This window comes from Aedes aegypti, chromosome 2 (assembly GCF_002204515.2).
Source record: "Aedes aegypti strain LVP_AGWG chromosome 2, AaegL5.0 Primary Assembly, whole genome shotgun sequence".
NCBI classification, from domain to species: Eukaryota; Metazoa; Arthropoda; class Insecta; order Diptera; family Culicidae; genus Aedes; species Aedes aegypti.
Window position 1 is genome coordinate 234,638,007 of NC_035108.1, and position 22,773 is coordinate 234,660,779.

The 22,773-nt window shown below is 34.9% G+C and overlaps 1 protein-coding gene across 1 annotated transcript in view; it reads left to right on the forward strand.

The window, feature by feature from the left end:
- The first annotated feature begins 3,429 nt into the window (after positions 1-3,429).
- Positions 3,430-22,773, forward strand: part of LOC5570381 (trichohyalin) — a 131,826-nt gene continuing 112,482 nt past the window's right edge. Inside the window, 1 exon segment of the mRNA XM_021844485.1 lies at positions 3,430-4,051. The gene's annotated coding sequence lies outside the window, so the exon portion shown is untranslated.

The following is a 22,773-nucleotide window of genomic DNA, read 5'->3' on the forward strand; positions in this document are numbered from 1 at the left end:
CCTTCAAATGCCTAATTTAAACTACTCTTAAGCCAGCTCTAAACTGCTATGAAGCTAAAAGAATATTACAAAAGCAAATTTACTTCTTTACGATCTTGCTAAACTTTACTTCATAGATTACGTTTTTAATGAAAATTGCTTACTGGTATTAAATTAGTTACCGGTATTAATGTGATCCTTCAACATATCGTTCATATAACAGTAAGAATAGAAAAAAAGAATTTTTGTACATAACTCATTCATCATCGCAGTACCTAGTAGTTACGTCGTTCGTTTATGTCAACTTGAAAATCGAGTACTCGTAACTGATAGTTCCGTTTAAGAGGAAGTTGAAAATTTAAGTTTCATACTGCAAACTGAGAATAGTGAATGGCATGTTTCGTTGAATTTTGTTATATATGTGTAATTGATTCTAGCTTTGCCATTTTCTACATTAAGTTTATCAATGAAAAACGTTGCATAACATCACAGTGGACGACAATCTATTGAATCAGTTTGAAAGTTGTAAGGAAAAATCATTTCATTGGCAAATTGTGAAAATGTCCAAAGTAGCCCCTTTTTTGTCTTGAAGGACACACTTTTTTCGCTATTCAAGCATTTTTGTTATTTCTCGATGGATTTGCCTCATATTTTGTACATTTGTTACGTACATATACAACTTAAATATAGGCAAAAATTATCAACATCTGTCCATAATTCTAAGAGTTACAAATCATCAAAGTTAAAGAATGTGGAAATAATGTCAAAAGAAGCCCCGTTTGACGGTATCTCAAAAACTAGACGTGCTATGATATTTTTGAAAACGACAATGAATTCAGCCACCCCTTTATTAAGTGAATAGTGGTATTTTGATGCTTGAGACAAAACCGTGTTCCACAGTGTTACGGGTACCCTGGACAATTAAGGTGTATTTGAGTTAAAATCTTAAGCACATTTATCTTTTTTTTTAAATTTTAGAGTTGTTGCAGTATGAATGTAGCTCTACCATGTGAGTGCGTTCTACTTAACAAGAAATGTTTCTTGGAGTAATTCTCGCTGACACAGGCCCAGTATTGAAGGGATTCGTACTAGGGCCAAAACCGGTGCTTATAAAAATATAGCACAAATGGAAAACAATACAGTAGAATATTTTAAAATCGAGTTTCTGGTATAATTTCAAATGTGTTTGTTAGAATATTAGTTTCAGTACCATCATTGTTAAATCAACAAAATATATGAACAATCGAGTATATTCATCTTTTCAAGATCATTCCCGAGCACAGAGCACTGTAATTTTTGGAAAGACACTATTTTCCAGAAAACTGTGACAGTTTGCTGTATAGATTTTAGTTTGAGAAGAATTATAAAGTTTTCAATATAAACTTGATGGTTTTCATTAACTTTTTTTTTTTCATTTGACATAAATCGTATGTAATTTACTGCTAATTATTTTATAATTAACATAATCTTATGCCGCAATATCTCTGTTAGAAATCGTATTATATTTTTATTTTAAATTTGGAATTATTAGGGGGATTTGATTATAAAATAACACAGAAGGATTGGAGATTGTTTTTCGCTCATAGAAGCTTGGATATAATGCCAACTGACAGTACACTAGGGCACTTTAAAACAAAAAAACTAATATAAAAAGCAAACGAAATAACTGAAAATTTATTGAGTTAGATCTATGCCAAACGGTGGTGATCAGAAAAACGGTACACACGATCTTTACAGTAGCGCCAGTATTGCGGAATGCTTGATGGTCCAAATTAGAACAGGGTCTGAATTCGACCAGGTTCCCCTAATGTAAAAAATAATTCATTGATTTGTGTTCCATTTTTCATTTCTTGGGGGGACCCTTGATTAGGGCATATATTAGGCCAGTAATTACTTTAAACACAGAAGTCGAAAGAAACATTTATGTTTTGAAGCAATCTCATGATGAACGTGTTAATAGCTTCAATGACAATTATGAGAAAAATAATTTTTGAAAAAACAACCTATGATCAAAAGAAGGAATCTTCTAAAAATGTAAGTAAACGTAATAAAAAATATCGTTAAATCAGTATAACTACAAAAAGTACTATGAGCGAATCAGCCATCAGCCAAGAGTCTCGATACGGATGTGTGGAATTCACAGCTTCGTCCTAAAAAATCAAGTCGGGGTTTCTTTTCGCTAGGTGCTCTGTATAGGTACTGATTAACATGACGTTCGATAGTATCATAATAATCTACAAACTAAATAGTTGATCGGTCATTGAGCCGCATTTATAAATTCTACACATCAGCGTTGGGGGCCCAGATAGCCGTAGCGGTAAACGCGCAGCTATTCAGCAAGACCAAGCAGAGGGTCGTGATAGTCTTTTGATAGTTAGGTTCATTGTTGCTAGACTTGTATGTATTCAAATCTCAATCAGTGAGCCCTCCAGTGATAGCAAAATCATTTGGATCATAAATCATACACATTTAAGATTTTTAATCTCAAATATGATATATGAAAAATTGTGTTTTTCTACCTAAACTAGATTCATGTTATTTGGAACCAATCCAACAATTTCCGAGTGTAAATTAGTGCTAATAACCGCCACTATACCCAGGAAGTCGAGAAAATTTCTCGCAGGAAAATATCCCCTCGCTGGTCCAGTAATCGAATCGCCATTCCCAAATTATCAATCTTCAGAGATGGCGACTGAAAATGATGAATGCTGTTTCTCAAATAGCTGAAAATATTGTTAAAGGCGGCACAATTTTGAGATTGTTTCATACGAGGTTTTATGACGAGGTTTCATAAGGGATTCCTGTGTATTTCGATAGATCATTTTTTCTGAGTGTAATCTATGAGTATATTCTGTAATTCGTTTCGTTTCGAAAAATGTCGTGCCATATTGGATTTCGTTTAGAGTTACACGAAGCTTTTCCATATTTTGTTTCGTTTTGTTATTATCAGTGTTAGAAATTCGGCGTATCGTTTCGTATCGACCTAAAAAATGCGTATCGCATTGCTAACCTAAGTTAGCCGCAACACGATACATCGTAATAAAAAAGTAACTAGAACATATCGATAAAACGACACTCGTATCAACAAATGCCAGTTGCGTCAACGGCAAATTCAAAAAGCAACTGTTTTTGAAACTTAACGTATCATTCAAAAAATATGTAATCGAAGCACCAACATTTTCGTAGCCATCCCATTAAAAACGGGTTTGTAATTATTTCCAGTGTTTGGAATGGGAATTTAATAGATTATTTTATGAAATAAGTTACAACCGTTTACAAACAAATTATTCTTAAAAACATGTAAACAACTCAAGCTCTTGAGGACTCAAACCATGTGTCGGAAAGTCCCAACAAACATTTAACGACTGAAGCGAAAAAGCTCTCCTGCGTTGGTAACGCGACACGGAGGATCCTGCGCGATGAACGAAGAGCTTTTCATTGATTCTTTTATCATCGTAGCGGAGTGTAGAAGTGAAAAATTTGAGTGCTGCATAAAATTGGTGAAATTATTTGTAAAAAAGGCCATATTTTGGCTGAAAATAGTGAAAAGATGATGAAGAACCGACAGGGGCCTGGATTCGATGGCCCTTACATAGCGAGAGTTCGATTGCGTTGAGAAAATTGGCAGAGGAAAATTTTGGGGAGTGTGAAGGAGCCTCCGCAGGGCTGAAAATTTCTTACCCCGTGTGAATCGTAGTGTAAAATTTGTATCACCAGGCCACCTGCTTCAGATGTGGATCAGAATGCGAAGAAAAAAGTGCTAGCAGTGTTCAAGTCGTCCTCCTGGAACAAAGTTTTGGTGTTAAGCCAACATTTTCAATTAGTTTCTGTTCCGTCTGCAATTGTGCAAAAATAAGGCTGGCATATTGGCCGAGCTCAAGTGAAAAACGACCGTGGGCTGGAAAAGGCTCTTCCCGTGGCGGAGGCCAAGGTGAAAGAGAAAGAAAAATTGATTGAACCCACACTTTCCGCGGTCGTCATATGTGAAAATTGTGAAAATTTTCGAAGAAAAGAATCGCTTGAATTGGGTTTTAAGTGTAAAAAGTGCATACCACGGAAAAATCAATGAATGGTAATTTTCTATACTACTTAAATTGCCTAGATGTTCCCATCAGAATCCAAGAAGAGCAAGTTTCTCATAGTCACATACAGTTTTTCATTCAAAAGCATAAAAATAACACTATTACATATACCTCATTAAGTATTTATCTGGTTTGTCGCTGGAAAATTTCTCCTTTTCAACTAGAGCCAAGAAAAAAGCTACGGTGGAACATGGCTGTGTGAATCACGAACACACGCAAGTGAAGAGTTTTCCCCCAGAAAATGACATCAAAACGGTTACCATCGACAGTAGTGCTACCACTCGCTGTTGTGGGATACTGTATCAGTGTACACTGATAATGTTGTCAACGCTCACAATGAAAGCTCCTGGCTGCAGAATGCCCATCGTGTGGGTGTAGTTTATATGTTCCGAAGTTTGTTTCGTTTTTCGTGTTGGTATGATTTACTATCAGGCCAAAATGCAAATATTTGCTGGATTTTCATTCTCATGTTTGAAAAATGCAATGCCGCAATTCTTTTCATTGGAAGTCAACTTTTCTCAATATAGTTTTTTAATAGAACGAATAATTATTATCAGTTTAGGTAAAATCATCCATATGCTCTGATTAACCAAAAAATCATTAAGTTCCATAATGTATAATGAAAATCATCATAAATATTTGAACCTAACAAAATTTACAATGAGCCAATGTTTTATTATTGTTTTCTTTTTCTTCTTATTCAAAGTCAACGTATAAATTCACTTATGAAACTTTTAAATAGTTTACGATAAATCATGAAAATTTGATGATTGTTGGAAGGATGCTAATAGTGTGGCTGTGTGTGCTGTTCGGAATAGTAGCAGCGAATATCGATTTATAAACCTAGTGAGCAATGTAAGTGACAACAACCTAGTTATGATAAAATCGACTTCGAAGTTTTTTCAGTAATTGTTCATTCCATACACATTTTATAGGAGTTATAAAAACAACCCAATGTTAAATGAGTTATGTCACTTTTTCTGTTGGACATGAAAATACTGTTGAAAACTTTGCAAACAAGAGATTTTTTAGTATACTTCACTTAAAACCAATCAAAATGTCACATACACCCTTTTGCGTTAGGGCCCCTCAAGTTGTCAACTTTGACATGTTACACATCATTACATTTTATATGAATTCTTGAACTCTCTCTTAAGTACATGAGATCAAGTGATACCAAATATTTCTAAATGCGTCGTGAGACATGAGACATATTGGAAAAATTAAGTTCGGACTACCTTAACAAATTGTTAGAACCTTCCTGTGATTTGTGATCTCGCAAAACATGTTTTCTGGGGAGCCTGTGCAGAAATCTCATCGTAATTTGATTTCGCTGCAGAATAACAGGCGTCTGGACTCATTATGAAAACGGGATTGAATCTGTTCAGCAAATATTAGTTACCAACGTTGAGAGTGACAATAAATTCAAACACATTCTATTATAACTCAATGAATATAAGATGAATATAATATAATATAATAATATAAAATATTAATGGAACATTTATTCCAATTCTTACAAACCATCAAAAAGATACTTGGCGAAAGCAGTTTATTTCAAATAAAACATTCATATATGAATTCATTATTGAGCTTCTCAAATGAATTTTACATATGCGTATCATTTATTGAAACCGAGCAAAAAAAAAAAGAAATTCTCAATAAATTCCTTTTGCGAATTTTTTGAATTTAGTGCAAAGCGATAGTATCTATTAACAATTTCGGAGACAAAACAGCCATCGGTTCGGATATAATTATTTTGTATTATAATTATTATAATGAAGTTTTGGCACCTTTTAGCAAAAATTCTGGCAACTTTCACTTACCCAGGCCAATTTGTATGTCAATAAGGAACAGGGTCTGTGGATCTCATTGATCGCTTTGCTTATGGTCCTTTTGCCTCTGATGTTAGATGACAGAATCGATTTTCTTCATTAATTTGTTTGTGCTCATTTAATATTATGAAATCGATAAGCATTTTTCACCTCATTGAAGGAAGGAATAAACCACATTGTGAATCCACCTTGAAGTGGTTCTTTTTATCTTTCGATGCACATCTCATTTTTAGCGCTAAACATTTCAAACAATGTTTGAAAATCGAATAAATTTAATAACACCGACGCAAAGGATTGGATTAAATCCGTGAATTGAATTTTGGTTTAACATGCCAAATACTAGAGTATGGACTTTTCAATACCTAATAAAGATGGGCTCTAGCTAGAAATGACATACCGTTTTGTCGCAAATTCCGAACAGACTCTGAACTAAGCAACACTGTGCATTTGAAGCAAAATGTTGTTTCATTCTTTTGGGTGAAAATAATAGTAAAATATGATAAACCATCATTTTTATCAGCACTTAGTAGATAAGAGTTTGATTTTGTAAAGAAATAAAGAAACACAAGTTATATTCATTTAAAGCTACTGTAGAATAGCGTGGGGCATAAATTCGAGTGGGTAAGAGTTTCTTTTAAAAAATTCTAGCTCAATTCAACACGTTTGGATGTAAAAATTGTAATCTCCGATAAAACCTTCATTTCATTGAACAAAACTAAAATAAAACATTTTTCATTTTTTTATGTAAGGCCTATCGTAATGATGCTTTGAGTTGTATTAGTTTTTGGATGTGTTTTGAAACACTTTTTGGCCCATAGTTCTAATAGCTGGGTAAAAGTTCGACCCATATATTATTTAGCGGAAAAAATTGCAAATTGCCATAAATCCACATACTATCTTTAAATTTAATAAAGTTTGCCTATACTTGCAAAAACAATAATCTAATTTTCACCTTATTACTCTTTTTTACGAATTGGGGACATTTTTGCAATCCAAGTCAGAAACTTTCATATTACGTTAAATGCCTAAATAGAATGCCCTCTATACTTTAAGTAAATCAATCGGTTCTGGATTTCATGTATTTACATACCCATTATCAAAGTTACCTCAACACCGAAAATCGTCTTTTGGTCATATGAAAATCATACGCTCTCAAAATGAATCGGAATGCAATCTCTCAATTGCAATTGATATAGGGACGTTCCGATAATACGAAGTATCGATATTTGATTCGATAGGATTTTCGAATCGAAGTATCGATACCACCGATATATTGAATCAAAATATCGATATATCGCAATATCATTCGATATATTTGAAGGGCGCAACATTCTTTTATCGCGTTGTAAGATGACGTTGAGTTTCGTACGATTCGCCAACAATTCTTTGAACTCTCAATACTATCGGCAATTCGATCGGTATGGACATGAATTTTTATTTTATTTTATGATACATCATTACCAATTGTTGTGTGCACTGCCCTCAAGTATTTAAAAACCAATTGTTTTACGAGAAAACCCTACAATTGTTATCCAAATATTGGTTTGCGATATATCGGAAGGAAATATCGATACCACCGATATATTGAATAGGAAATATCGATACCAAAATATCAATATCGAAAGCAAAATATCGATATATCGATTCCGATATATCGCAAGTATCGGAACGTCTCTAAATTGATAACTATGATACCAGTACTTGGTTCCATTTATATATTCCGTTTATTCAATTCATATAACTTAAGACATTCATCTTTTTTAACCTTACAATATGGAGTTGAACTAAGAAAGCACTTCGCATTCTCTCAACAATATGATCTCTTCAACTGTTTTCACCCTACTGGAAGTTATGTAAGAGGTTTTTCTTGAAGTTAGGAAAGTAATTTATGGTTTGTACTGAAGTTGGTAGACTGTGCTAGCTAACAATGCTCCTAACAAAGAATTATTATTATTATTATTTATTAAGGACACTTTACCACTTTAGTGGCATTCGTGTCAGCGTTAACATAACAAAGAATGATTGGCTGTATTATGAAGAGCTATGCTGAGGTACTCTTTAACTTTTGGTACGTGTCCCTCTGAGGGGTACAAGATTTTCAAATAGATATGGTTGAGAAGAAGTTTTAGTAATCCTGAGTAAATTCAAACGTGACCAAATACAATTGGGCATCCAATAACTTTTGTGTGAAAATCTAGAAAAAATGTAAACACAACGACCACAAGTATTTAGAGAAATTTATATCTTATCTAACGATCAAACCAATGCATTAGTGTAGATGAAGTCGCCGAAAATAAAATGAGGAAAAATCAGAGATTTAAATGATGTAAGGTTTTCTCGTAAAACAATTGTTTTTTAAATACTTGAGGGCAGTGCACATAACAATTGCTAATGATGTATCATAAAATAAAGGATATTCATGTCCATATCGATCAAATTGCCGATAGTATTGAGAGTCCAAAGAATTGTTGGCGAATCGTACGAAACTCAACGTCATCTTACAACGCGATAAAAGAATGTTGCGCCCTTCAAATATATCGAATGATATTGCGATATATCAATTTGGTTCCAGAATCACAGTGTCTAGTTGTTAAATTCAATCTTTTTGAAGCTCCGTAAATTTTAGAGCACTGCATATTAACGTGAGAGTCCAATACCAACACGATCAATAAACTGAACTTCGAAACCATCAAATAGAATAGGAGGCGCCAGAGAAAAAAAAAATTTGTTTGAATATTAACATAGCTTTAGTTTTATTTGGGTCGATAGGAAGTAGATTATCTTTAGACCATAGATCAAGCACCTCTATTAATGCAAATGTCTCAGAGCAATTATTGCTTCTGAAACCAGATTGAAAATGTGGGTATAATCCATACGGCTTATTTGACATTACTTTTGATGGCACTACGTTCTTCAAGACATGACCTGCGCCACAATGTTACGCCAACTAACTCGATCCATGGCTGCTAACCTCCAGTTTCTCGATCGCCCCTCACTTCCAAGATCCTGCTCCACTTGGTCAAACCACCTAGCTCGTTGCGCTCCTCTTCGTCTTGTACCGGCCGGATTCGAGGTGAACACCATTTTTGCGGGATTGTTGTCCGGCATTCTCACAACATGTTCCGCCCATCGTACCCTTCCAGGTTTGTCGGCTTTCTGGATACTGGGCTCACCGCAAGCTCGTGGTTCATTTTTCTCCTCCATACGCCGTTCTCACATATTCCGCCAAAGATCGTCCTAAGCAAACGTCGTTCAAAAACTCCTAGCGCTTGTAGGTCCTCTTCAAGCATTGTTCACGTCTCATGCCCGTAGAGGACTACCGGTCTTATTAGCGTCTTGTACATGGTACACTTAGTACGGAAGTGAAGTCTATCAGACCGCAAGGTCTTGTGGAGTCCGTAGTAAGACGACATCTGACAATGAAACGTCTTCGAATTTCTCTGTTGCAGTTGTTATCCAATGTTTCAATGATCCGAGGTAGACAAATTCGTCCACCAATTCAAACTCATCCCCGTCGATCATCACGCGTCTGCCAATGCGAGCTCTATCGCGCTCGGTTCCTCCAGCCAGCAGATATTTTGTGCTTCACGTTTCAGCCTGGTATACTGTTCAGAAACCACCTGGAACGTTCTTCCCACAATGTCCACGTCGTCAGCGAAACAGATGAACTGGCTGGATTTATTGAAGATCGTGCCCCGCATGTTAAAGCCTGCCCGTTTCATAACACCTTCTAGCGCAATATTGAACAGGAGGCAGGAAATACCATCTCACACAAGAGTAATTTGAGTAAATCATGGCCAAAATTATTTTTTCCCCTGAATGATCTGCTCATACTTTAAAACGAGGTCGATTTACGATTCAGTCTGTTGGGGTGATCTCCAGGTGTACCGATACGGGAGACTGTGCTGGAAGTAAGTACTACGTATAACCATGTTCTTGGAGGCGTCGAAATCAATCAGTCTAAGGTCGTTTTCGTTCGTAAGCTGGTGAGCGCTGAACTTCGCAATAATCGGTCCAAATTCCTCCTCCTGGCCAACCTGATCGTTGAGATCTTCGATAACGATTTTGATATCATGACTTGGGCAGCTGTCGTATTCACGTTCTAGCTGCGCGTAGAAAGCGTCCTTATCGTCATCATCACTTGCTAGGTGAGGGCTGTGCACGTTGATTATGCTGATATTGAAGAAACAGCCTTTCATCCTCAACTTGCACATTCTGTTGTCCATTGGCCACCACCCAATCACGAGCCTCTGCATTTCGCCCATCACGATAAAAGCTGTGCCCAGCTCATGTCTGTTGCCGCAGCTCTGGTAGATGGTATAACCATCCCTATACGTATGTGCCGTCGACCCTTTCCAGCAAACCTCCTGCAGCGCTACGATGTCGAACTTGCGGACCCTCAATAATTCGGAAAGAATGCGGGTACTTCCCAAGAAATTGAGAGACTTACAGTTCCATGATCCGAGTTTCCAATCGTTAGTCCGTTTTCGATGCCTGGGTCTATGCCGATTGTTCCGGTCCAACTTTACATTGTATGCTTCCTGTATGGATGATTTTTACGGCTGGCTTGTAAGGCCTGCACCAACCCCTTGTCTCGCCGGAGAACCATCGTGCACAACATTGTTTAGATTCCCATGCTGGCACTAAGACGGTGATCATCCGCTCCTAACATGGAGCACAGACGCTGTTTTGAGTCGCCCCTAACATGGATAACAGACGCTCTGATAAGGTACACCCTCAGAAGCGAGGAGCCCACTTCCTTGTCAGCATACGACCAAGGTCCCACCGAGGTTGGTTACCCGATCTTCCCTACGGTTACTCGTATCCCAGGCGGCACCACGAGGAGGTAGGAAAAGGGGTTACAGGACAAGAGGCCAAGGACCATAAATGGGTTCTAGTTTTTAACCTGGTACGCGAAGTACCAATGGTACGCATTGTCCAGTCATTTACCACCCCAATCCGGTTTATATACTCTAAAATTTGAATTTTGACAAGTATTTCGAAAACTTTTGAGACTATAGACAATATCTTATCGGTTTGAGGTTATAATTTGAGTGAACCTTAGGTTTCTTGTTGATTGGTATAATCGTTGCAGATTTCCATTGAAACAGAATGAATTTTCAAAACCATGGTTGAGTTGAATAGGTGATCAAAAACTGGTAACACAAAAAAACAAAGAATCTTAAAAAATTTGACAGGAATGCCATCAAACCCAACAGCATTGCACTTGACACTAAAAATCCCATTAATGGTTTCAAAGTCGACTACAGCTCTAAAACAGTAGCCATTGTCATTTGATGAAAAACGATTATCAATTGCAGTAAAATTTAAAGAGAAGTATTCATAAATGCCGTTCGCAGAATATTGACTCACAAAAAATATAAAAAACCCTTAAAACGGAATGCAGGAATAATAAGTTACTAATACACACATAATAGAAGCGTTGTGTTTGGATGAGAACCATCAAAATCTGGTTGCCTTATACGTGCTTTTGGTGCTGTTGGTAACACACCTGAAGAGTAAATTGGGAGTTGCGAGTTGTTCGAAAATTTTACTTAAATTTGTCAATTTAACCGCAATGTCCAGATTTCGGTAGTTGTTAAAATTTCCACATAGCTGGTTGAGCCAAAAAGGCGCGACGAATCAAAGTAAAGAACATTTAGATTTTGTTCTACAACATTTTATCAAGAGTTGAAGAATCATTAAATTTAATACGCATAAAGAAGCTCGTTCAATGGCGTAAGCGGTTATCTGTCTCGCATTTTTAAATACATACGATGATAAATTCTATACTTCTCACGGAATTTTTAAAAATGTTATGAGCATATGGAAAGTTAAAATTAATATCTAAATAAACGTTAACAGAATATAAGTTATTTATGTTTAAAGTTTTACTCCGGAGAACATAAACTGAAATCTGTTAAGGTGAAACATGTATATCACTATGACCGAATTTTGTCCCTACTCACGATTTCAAATGCACTAATCTGCAGAAATGTTGATCGTTTAAAGTCGATCTTCATATTTTAAACATTCTGCTAGTGTACAAAACTAGAAATGACACTGCCGTTTGAGACTTGTGCCTTGAAAGTTTTGGTACATTTGGATTACAAACTGTTTCACCTTAAGCTAGGTTTGCAAATATTGGACTGATATCTAAGAGCATACCAAACATTTGTTTGTTACGATCAGAATTTAATTGGCCAAAAAGTCTTCATTTAATATCTGTGGAACTACTCATAAGAACACTAATAGAAGAAGCAGGTTATGCCTCAGTGAGGACGTAGCTCCAGACATAAAAAGAATAAGCAGAAGATCTAGTATGTTTATGTCACTATAGCTAAGGAATAATATTCGCATAGTGTGAATGCAGTGAAATCCTACCGCAACTAATGATGGGACAAATCAATATTATTACTTTAACAATCAGAACTGTTTCTTCTATTTTTTCATTACGAGGAATGTTTTGCATTACGCTCCAGGTTGTATTCTTCAGGTTTTCTGTTTTGGTAAAAACGATTCCATACCTCCATTCAATGTAGGCAACGAATAAGTAAGCCCACGAGGAAGTTGATCCATCTCAATGACACAATAAAGTGGAAGACACTGATGATGTGTGGCATCATTGCAAAAGGTAACCTGATAACATATCTAGAATAAAGAAGAAAAAACACTCTTCGGTGTAGAACCGCACACTTCAATTTATTCTGAGCTTGCGAATTGAGGTACGGATGAGAAAAGAATGAAATACATGATAAGAATAATAGAAGATGTGCGCTTGCCTTCCTTACACATCTGAATGCCTTAATGAGACCTCGGGGCAAAACGTTTCGCTCTTATCACTTGTGCACAAGTGGACAAATTCTTAGCTCCTAGTTTTTGAAGCCATGGGATCTAGTTTCTTGTTATATGTTTTTGTTTTCATTCAGTTAATTACAAAAATAAACTAGCTCACGAAAGTTAAGCCGTAAAAAAATGTAATTAAGCCAAAAAGCATATAAAAAGATTACAACATATTTTTTTTAAAATAGTCTTTTTTGTTTAAAAAAATCACCGGTATCACACAGCTTAAATTAAATATTTTCAAATTCAATAAGCGCATTCCCATAATGGAATGGAACGGTATGTAATAAGTTATGCTGATAATTCACATTAAAAAATCAGCACGTTCAATTTAAAACCAAAACACCAATAACCATGAATTTGGATTAGCTCTTTTGTCTCTAGCACTAGACCTTGAAGTGGAAAGTCTTTGATTTTGGACGTCATGCGACTTGTATGAAAAGCAATCATTGACAACTTCTTGTAGAAATTGATTGAGATTAAGGCTAAGTAGTCCGTCATTCGTTTTGGTCATTCAGGTTGCATTTCAAAGTGATAAAACTCAGTCTTGATAGTTTATATTGACTTGAAAATGTATCATTGTACGCGCTTACATGCATAAAGTATGCTGATACTTTTTCAGCTGTGCTAGTGCAAAACCAACTGATTTTCTTTGATTCGAAATCGTGAGATGAATTAGCAACAATCATCAACGATGCGTACAAATTTCAATGACGGCCTACTTCGACTTAATTCAACCTCTTGGGTGGAAACGTTTTTTTTCCAAATCAAAACATGAAACGATGAATTTCAAAGCTGTTTCTTTGATAATGCCAAGATTAAACAATATGTAGTGCAAATTCAAGAGCAGAATTATTGGTATCATCGTTCTGATTTTTTACCATGTGATTATCTATGCCCTGCATAGATGAATATCTAATTGCTTAAAACGGTGGTAGGTCATTTGGCATAAAGTCGTTTGGCATAAAGTCGATTGGCATAATGAATCTGAAAGCAAGAAGAACAAGAGGTGACATTAGTTTTTACGTTTCTTATGTATCCCACTGTCTATCCATCAGGCTAATTTTAGAATTAATTGGTACCAAAGGTGTTTTATTAAACAGTCTCATGCTCTTGAATAAACTCAATGATTACCGACAGTGGAAAAATATTGCAAATTTTTTATAATTTACCCAGAGATTGTTCTTCTTTCAAACATAACTTATTCTTTTGAAATGCACTATTGGAATAAATTTTGGCTAAGTATAGGTTTTTTGATATATTAATTACAAATTTACCTTTCTTCAAAATATTTTTTTTTTTGGGAAATATGATGAAACAACAATTATAGTTATTTTCTTCTTCTTCTTCTTCTTGGCATTAACGTCCGCTCTGGGATAGAGCCTGTTACTCAGCGTAGTGTTCTAAGAGCACTTCCACAGTTATTAACTGAGAGCTTTCTTTGCCTAAATTGCCATTTTCACATTCGTATATCGTGTGCCAGGTACGATGATACTCTATGCCCAGGGAAGTCTAGGAATTTCCATTACGAAAAGATCCTGGACCGACCGGGAATCGAACCCAGACACCTTCAGCATGGCTTTGCTTTGTAGCCGCGGACGCTAACCACTCGGCTAAGGAAGGCTCCAAATTATAGTTATTACAACTGTAAATTTAAATTAAAAAAAAATGATACCTTCTGATTAACATAGGCTGTTTTTCGGAACTATATTTTCCGATAATTATTGGTTTTAAGCTGATACTGAACTTCCTACTGAAATAAGGATGACAAACGAATAGAGCGAAAGTTATTAGCAATAAAAAAAATCAATAAAGAGAAAACGTTTGCAGTAGTTACTCAGATGATATTAAAAGCAATTTTTACTATTCTTTCGTTTTCTTATGTTGCAATTGTTTGTGGCGTCCAATCTTCTTTTGTTTTATTAATTAATGTTGCCTTCTTTTAATCTCCAGTCCAATCTTCTCTAGTTTTTTTTTCACTATATTTTCCTTCTTTTGAACGTAGAATATTTTTAGTGTTGTATAATTAGAAGACAATATTTTGTAAAACCTTATTTGATTCTTTTTTTTAAATTTTTTCCTGTTGGATTAAAGAATGAAGCCTTGCAATTAGAAAAATCATTGTTTTGAATCATGCTAATATTTAAACAAATATTGATTTTCAAGGCTTTGGATATTGTTTAGAGATGTGCTCTAAAAATGATTATTTAATTACAAATTTTCCCTGACCCTGGCCGTTTGCAAAATGAAACTTTGCACTTTGCACTTTATGCTGTGTAAAGATGTTTTGGCATTAAAGCTTCAAACATTATAAACGGAAAAAATCTGCTTTTATATGAAGGCTATTTTTGAATAATGCTGTAAAGTTAAGTTTTTGGATCGAAGCTATCAATATTTTGCATACATTTTTTTATTTCTTATACCTGCCTTTATCAGAGTTATGAACTTTTATCAAGTGATGCTTCTTAATAATCACTGAAAACCTGTTCCTGAATATATCAGTTATACATAATCCTGTTTTCTTGACAACCACTGATGATAGTGGTTAGAGCTTAAATATTTTTTTAAACTGACTGTTCCTAAGACTTTTTTTAGTTTGCTTAGGTTTAAACATTACGATGTAAACCCAACCTTGATTGCGTTTGGCATTTGTTGTGACTGCCTTGTGCTCAGGTTATCAATTTTCATAAGTGCAGAAGTAATCAATGATTGTATATGAAATATAGTGTTTGAATCTGCTCATTTTAAATCACTCATTATGCCAAACAGCTATTATGTGAAACAACCATTATGCCAAGCGGTAATTATGCGAAATGGTCTTATGCCAAACGACTTTATGCCAAATGGGGAACAATTTAAAAAAACCTTCCCTAGCAACATTGGGGCTCAACTAATGAGAGTGCTTATGCACTTTATCATTTAGATTCATCATTTAATTTATCATATTGGTTTTCATACACGTTTCATTCATGATAGTACGTGTTTAAGACTTTAAAAAGCTGACTGTGATGCATATGAATTATGTATCGATATCAATATAGACGTTTTTTTTTCTCTCTACAAACTTCAATTGACCAATGCTTTCGGAACTTGAACAAATTTCATTGTGAAACAAAATACCAAATACAGATTGAAATGTCAATTCCCATCGCACTGAAAATGTTCGTAATGATTTTAAGTAGTAGAATGAGTTTTTTTAGCACTCAATATGTTGAATTTTAAGGGTAACGCATACCCTTCTTCTTGTTGTTCTTGTTTTTTCGTGACGTTACGTCCTTACTGGAGCAGAGCCTACTTCTCAGCTTGATTAGTTGAAAAAACAGGTTATTAAATATTAATTCTTTTCTATAATGCTTGTTTGGTACCAGAATGATTCTTCGACATATCTTCGAGTTCAGAAACAGCATTCATACTTTTAATTATTTGGTCTAAAACTGTGGATTGAAATGAACAATCAATAAAACAGCTGAGATAAGATAAGACTGAAACATTATGCTTGTTTTTTCAACGGAGGCCTCATTATTCAAAATGATTAGCGTTAAGATGAGGGAAACCCATTCAACTGCTTTAAACTAAGATTGCGTCGAATACCAAGATGCAGCCTAAAATTTCAATATGTTGAGTGCTAACAAGGCGAAAAACTAATTCTACTACTAAAAATCAAGATGGCTTCAAAATCCAAGATGCCCGCCAGATTTTTCACTTAAATTAATACCGTAAAATGGAGTAACTTTGATAGTATTTTGGAAAAAAATACCAGTAAGTAATTATCGATTTCATTTAAAAAATTACATAAAGATTCGTTAAAAAGGCACCTATTTTTTTATAATCGATAGTCGATTTTTAGGATTATTGTTTATAATGGGTAGAAAAACACATGGAAACCCACAACCAAACTACTGTTTGTAATTATTGCAGCTAGATTGGATTGGAGAATGTTAATAGAGAACGTGAATTATATTTTACTGAATGAAGTACAGAATATATAGCAAAAAAATACCTTCAAAAGTGTTTTCAGTCAAAACAAACTCGACAAACTCCATTATAAGTTGATAATAATTAATATAAAATTATATCTCTGAAAACCATGTTTCGACATTGATTAATGACATTGAAATTAATGATTTTTTGGATATAAATAAGTATTAGAGTGGTTCAAAAAACCGTTTTTGCTCCACACCGCTCATTCAATTTAAGACCAAATTCTGAGTGCTCTCCCAAAATATGAGCTCATTTGGATGAAAACTGAGACTGCACAAGCCCTTTAAAGTTTGTATGGAAATTACTATGAGAAAAGTCACCAATTTATTCAATCGGTCATAGTGTTTGCCCATGTGCTCTTGCCGATTGGGACTACGTTGGTACTGTGAGATAAATTCATCAGCTACAACTTTGCCGAAGACCGTTTTCAAATCGGACGCCTCAGTAATTAGTTATTGATTCATATCCAGTCGCAAATTCTTCAGCAGTGCTCATTTAATTTCTGAACGTTCAGGCAACATTGCTGCACCTGGCGCGAAAGATAGCACGCAAAAATCATGGCTACTATGTTTTACTGCATATAGCCAGTGATGCATGCAGATCAGCCCATTAATTATACTCAAAGTTTTACATCTCATTAAAAAATCAATAACTAATTACCGGGGCGTTCGATTTAAAAACGGTCTTCCGCAAAGTTGTAGCTGATTATTGTATCTCACAGTATCAACATAGTTCTAATCGCCAAGAGCACATGGACAAACACTATGACCGATTGAATGAGTTGCTTGCTTTTCCCATAGTAATTCCCATATAAACTTTAAAGGGCTTGTGCAGTTTCAGTTTTCATCCAAATGAGCTCAAATTTTGGGAGGACACTCAGAATTTGATCTAAAATCGAATGAGCGGTGTGGAGCAAAACGATTTTTTGAACCACTCTAATAAGTATACTTCGGACAAAACTGAAAATAGAACGAATGAATTTTGTGAAGTCTATAAGAGATTCCATAACTCTACGGGTTTAACGTTGTATGGAAATTTCTGGCTTCCATTACAAAGATGGTACCAATTTGTAAAACTGCTTTCCATTAAGAGACTTGAGACCAAATTCATGTTCTACTTAAACTAGACTCAAGAATCATTGACGAACTCATTATAGTTTAATCACATAGTTATCATACACAGTTAAAAATATTGAAGATTATACGTCATGTAAACTTCGTTTATGCGATGTAAACTTAACATCATGTAAATTTAAGTCTGAAATCATGTAAAAATGTGTTATATGTCATGTAACCACTCAGGATCCTGCTGAATTACATGATATATAATTGAAATTTACATGGCATATCATGTGAATATCCATGATATTCCACGCTCCAATTATGTGCATTATATATCTCAGAAGTTTACATGGTTCATTCGAACTGTGTAGAACAGATTGTAAGCGTTTCAAAAATGCAAAAATATTCAAATTAAAAGCTTTAAATACTCTCGATTTGAACGAAAACAGCTCTATCAAGAAGTGTCATACTAATACTCTTCACTTTTGCATTCTTTTTGCTTAACTGATTAACAGAATTTATGTTATTTCACTTAATATGTAGAGTAGACTGATGCAAATTTTGAATTTTCTGCTCCCCTATGCTTAAACGGTGTCAATTATGATGAACATCATTCTCCCAAAATTTGAAGTGATTTGGAAGAAATTTGGTTGTGCACACGCCATTTCAAGTTTATATGGAAATTACTATGTAAAGGTAAACCTTTTGTGGTCAGTCCTCTAACTACTCGTATTACTCGTATTATCTAGGGAAAAGTGAACACATTCTTCTCATACGGAATCTTCCCAGCTACAACTTTGCCGAAGACCACATTTTGATAGGACGTAAGGATAATTTGTTATTGTTGATAACAAAGTCTGAATCATGCTTAGATGATAATTCAATTACATCCAGAGCAACACTGCTTTTTTGGTGTAGAACATAGTAGCCTGGATTACTTTGACCTATTCTTCCCGCCAGGAGCACCACTGTTGCCTGCTGAGCAGTTGGTGAAGCATGTAAAATGCCAACCCACTTTATGATGATGCATAACAATTTATCCTAACGTCCAATCAAAATGTGGTCTTCGGCAAAGTTGTAGCTGTAAATATTATGACGAAGAGTTAGAGGGCTGGACACAAATGGTTGGCGTTTTCCATAGTAATCTTCATATAAACTTCAAAAGGCGTGTGTACATTCATATTGCCTCCGAATCACTTCAAACTTTGGGAGGATCCTATATACCATAATAAAAATCGTTGAAGCATAGGGGAGTTAAAATTTCAAAATTTTCTTCACTCTAATGTAGAGGGTTCATTGTTCAAATTGTCCAATGATTGGAAACTTGTTTCTATGTAATACAAAAAATTATGTTTGCATTAATTGCATTCTCAATACTTGAATATTGTAGTGTAGTTTGGTCTCCTTTTTCAATAACACATGAAGAATGGATAGAATCAGTACAAAAACAATTCCTACTGTTTGCCCTACGTAAATTAGGTTGGACAAGATTTCCTCTACCTTCTTATAAAGCCCGCTGCATGCTTATCAACATACAAACTCTAAAAGTGCATCGTGAATTCGCAATGGTGTCCTTCGTGAATGATATTGTTTCACATCGTATTGACTCCGCAGAACTCTTAGCAAAACTAAATTTTTATGCACCCTTCCGACAACTGCAAAACCGGAATATATTCCTTACATGCCATCATCGTACTAACTATGCCAAATATGGGCCTCTTAATCAAAAGATGGCAACATATAATAAACATTGCGCTAGTATTGACTTCACAACGACAAAACCCAAATTGAAGCGATATTTCAATTCAGTTCGATGATTGTAAACTCGTTTATAAAACATTGTAGCATAAAATGTGTTGTTATGTACCTTTATAATTCCTGTTAGAAATAAGAAAAATATATAAAATAAGTGTGTAATGAAACGGTCTACTATTGATTGACGACAAATAAATATATGTCAAAATCGGAGAACATGATTTAAAAAACCGTTCAATTGATAGGGTAAATACCATTGCTCATCTAGTTTTTGTAGCCTATTTTACTAAGCTTTTTGATGATCAGAATGAACGGTGCGCTAATGGTGAAAACTGGGTTTTCTATTGAAATTCAAGATGGCGGCTAAATTCAAAATGGCCGCCAAAATTTGTTTAGACTCAAATAAAAGTTATATCTTTCCTCTATACGATGCCACTAAGTTTACTATGTGTTCTAAAATCACCCTTTAGTTTTACCTAATACTAGCGGTCAGTGACATAAAATTGGAATTCTAACGATGTGTGTGGTTGCAGCGAGAATTGCTCCATTTGGTGAATATATGGTATATTTCGGCTTCGCATACCAAACTAACAAGTTATGCCAAAAGTCACGTTTGATTATTGTCAAAAATAATGTTTGCAAGAATGTGTATTTTTGTTTCCCAAATATTATCTCATGTTCAGCTCCATGCAAAAGTTTGGGTTCACCCCCTCAAAACCACACAAAAGTATTTTTTTATTATATCTATGTTATGTCTCGATAAATAGGGACTTTGTCCATCCTTCCCACCTGTGTATGAGACTTCTGAAATTTTTTCTAGCCTCTTCACCCTTTGCAGCGTTCATAATTTCTGCATAACCTCTTAAACAATGTCGACCAATCTATTTTAACGTAAAAAATCATCAAACTACCCTAATGTTTACAAATCTTAGTTAATTTTATCAATTTTGAAGTCCATATCTCGTACTTGAATAGCATGCTGACAAGATGTGGTTCGACACTTGTTCTGAATTGAAATAGATATCTCAAAAATAATCTATAACCCTACACGAAATTTTGTCCCACATCACTCTGCCCGAGCAAAGTTGAATTGCAAAATGATAACAAATCCTGTTACCTGGTTATCATCATTTGATAACTAATTTTGTTATCACCTTGGCTGAATTAACAGCCAACATAACAAAACTGACAACTCAAAATTGTTTGTCGAATAACAAAGTAATAGTTAATTATGTTATCATTGAGTTCAAGTTGATAACTAAATTAGCAATATCTTATATTTTTATGGTCATAAGTCAAGCAAATATTTTTAAAGATGAATGTTTTGGATTTTGTATGACGAAAAGTCAAATTTGTCTAATAACATACGCTTTATAAAAATGTTATAAGAAAGATGTGTGATATCATATTTTGTTATCAACCTGTTATCAAAAATGTCTGTCACGGATACAATGATAACAAATTTTGTTATCATTCGGTTATCTTTGATAACATATTATCAAAATGATAACAGCGATAATAAAAGTTGTTATAATTTTGATATCATCCAGTTGCTCGGGTGTCTACTACAGCTTGGTGTCAATATCCACGTATTTCATATCACTTCGGCTATTTTTTTTCTCCCATGTGATGATACCATGCTGAGAATTTTAATGCAAGAAATGTGTCTGCAGTTTGTAAAATGGGACCAAGGAAAAAGCCTGGTGGTCGCCTATTCGGTGGAACCTCTTTATTGCATAGACTTACAGACGCTTTTCATGATGTCACTTTGCAGATAATATCATTTTGCTTATGTGTCGCGATGGGAGAAAGTTATTTCAGTTTGATTTATTTTTAATACGTTTCAATACCGATATGTGTGTATCATAATGTACAATCAAGTAAAAAAACGGTTGCACCATGTTGCTTCAATCTAAGTCCAAATTAAGAGCAATCAATAGCAATCAGATTTATCCACTAGATTGCACATTCCAAGCACAATATCAGCCCGTCTTATGGTATTGGATTTTTTCGATGACCTTGTTCTTGTTTCTGCCCATTGTGATCATAGCTTTTGCTGTAGGCAAAATGAGGCTGGGAAATAAATTTGATATCATCTGTATAATGCTCCCATCTCGGTTCTCTTGCCTCGTGTTGATGAAACGGAATCGAACCCCAGTTTTACGGGACAGAAACGGAACGGAACGAAACGCAAAGCTGAAACGCCCCTCACTCCGCGGATAAATGAAGAGTATTTCAATATCCAGTACAATCGAGGTCTTCTTTAATATTCGTCGTTTTCCACTGGTCGTCTAGTGGCGAGTTGAGGTGGGATTAATTTTATCGTAAAAATTGGGTTTCCTCATGCATTTTAATACACGAATTTGGTTAAAGAGCCAATCACACGTGATAAAAATATATCTATAATTATAATTAGGTTTTTTTTAAAATTGAGCACGCGAGGAACAAATTGGACTTGTAAACTGAACGTATAACTCATTGAGGTATTGAGAAAATTATCTTTGTGCCGCTTTGCTCATTCGATTTCATCTTCCCCAAATTTGAGCTCATTTGGGTGGAAACTGAGACTGTACAATATAGAAAAAATTAAGCGGCAGGGTCCGTCATTGATTTCAGAATGTCCAAGAGCATTTTTTTTTTGTTCAAGATCAAGAAAATTTACATTGAGAGGGCAGGATCCGTTATTGATTTTGGAATTTTCTAAAGCAGTTTTTTCGTTCAAAATCATGAAAATTTACAGGAAAATGTGTTCACTCTATTCTATTCTTCAACCAAAACATAGCGCGTGAATACATTTTTATCGAATAATTTTTAGCTTTGAACAGAAAATTGTTTTTATAGTTTCGATGTTTGTGCGAAAACCAGCAAACCCAGAAATTCTAACTTGCTGGTTATCACGCATTGGAACGAATATTTTAAAAGTGTATAAAATATATATAAAAGTATAATGCAGTATCTTTCCCATAGATTGGAGAATCTTCAAGTCACTAACGAATTGAATTCTTGCGCTACAACACCACCTACGGCTGAAATTTTAATTGCAATAGGGTCGGAGTACTCGGTGGTAGGTCATTTGACGTAAAGCCGTTTGGCATAAAGTCTTGGCATAAGGATTAACGGAACGTTTCTCTTGAATTATACCGACGACATCAGACTTATAGAAAAAAAAATGTTCCAAACACGTTAGTACTGGAATGTAAGTACAAGGCATAGTGAAAACTCATTCTTCAAACCGAG